The following is a 1,446-nucleotide window of genomic DNA, read 5'->3' as shown; positions in this document are numbered from 1 at the left end:
AATGGGAGAGGCCACAGCGGTGGGAGGCCCGCGTACCGCAAAAAAAAAAAAAAACAAAAAAAAAAAACAAACTAAAAATAGAGTTGACATTTGATCCAGCAGTCCCACTCCTGGGCATATACCCAGACAAAACTATAATCTGAAAAGATACATACACCCCTATGTTCATAGCAGCACAAAGATACGTGCACCCCTACGTTCATAGCAACACTATTTACAATAGCCAAGACATTGAAACAACCTAAATGTCCATCGACAGATGAATGAGAAAGAAAATGTGGTACATACATACCATGGGGTATTACTCAGCCATCAAAAAAGGATGAAATGATGCCATTTGCAGCAACATGGATAGGCCTAGAGATTATCATACTAAGTGAAGTAAGTCAGAAAGAGAAAAACAAATACCTTATGATATCACTTATATGTGGAATCTAAAATATGACACAAACCAACGTATCTATGAAACAAAAACAGACTCACAGACATAGAGAACAGATTTGTGGTTGCCAAGGGGGAGGGCAGGATTGGGAGTTTGGGATTAGTAGAGGCAAACTATTATATATACGATGGATAAACAACAAGGTCCTACTGTATAGCACAGGGAACTATATTCAATATCCTATGACAAACCATAATGGAAAAGAATATACATATGTATGTATAACTGAGTCACTTTGCTTTACAGAAGAAATTAACATTGTAAATCAACTATACGTCAATAAAATTTTTTAAAAATTAAAAAAATAAGTTTAGTGAAAATCCATCATCCCATATAGATACAAAATTAAAACAATAGGAAGCCATTATCTTATACTTTTTAGGTATAAAAGGTTCCAGCATGTCAATCATGTCCCATAATCTCAACTATATTAAATTATAATGTATATATTACAATGTATACATAAAATATAATATAGCTAAAATGTGTACACAAGCTAGCTGTTCATGTCAGTTTATTTGCTCCTGTGTGTGGACAAGCTGAAAATTCTTTGCGAGCAGCTATACAAAGTTTTCAGTTGACCTTCAGACTTACCAGTGGTCTGGCCAGGATGATGGTAAGTTTCAGCCAGTGTAATAAAGACTGGAGCATGTTCGCCAGGTAAGGAAAAGCTCAGCATGGCTCCAGCATTACCTTGCCCAAGACCCAGCCAAGCGCTGCCTGCCTCCAACACCATACACAAAAGTAAACTCCAGATGGATTAGAGACCTAAATGTAAGACCGGACGCTATAAAACTCTTAGAGGAAAACATAGGCAGAGAACACTCTTTGACATGAATCACAGCAAGATCTTTTTTGACCCACCTCCTAGAGTAATGAAAATAAAAACAAAAATAAATAAATGGAACATAATGAAACTTAAAAGCTTTTGCACAGCAAAGGAAACCTAAACAAGACAAAAAGACAACCCTCAGAATGGGAGAAAATATTTGCAAATGAAGCAA

This window comes from Physeter macrocephalus, chromosome 11 (assembly GCF_002837175.3).
Source record: "Physeter macrocephalus isolate SW-GA chromosome 11, ASM283717v5, whole genome shotgun sequence".
NCBI classification, from domain to species: Eukaryota; Metazoa; Chordata; class Mammalia; order Artiodactyla; family Physeteridae; genus Physeter; species Physeter macrocephalus.
This window is presented reverse-complemented; position numbering follows the sequence as displayed.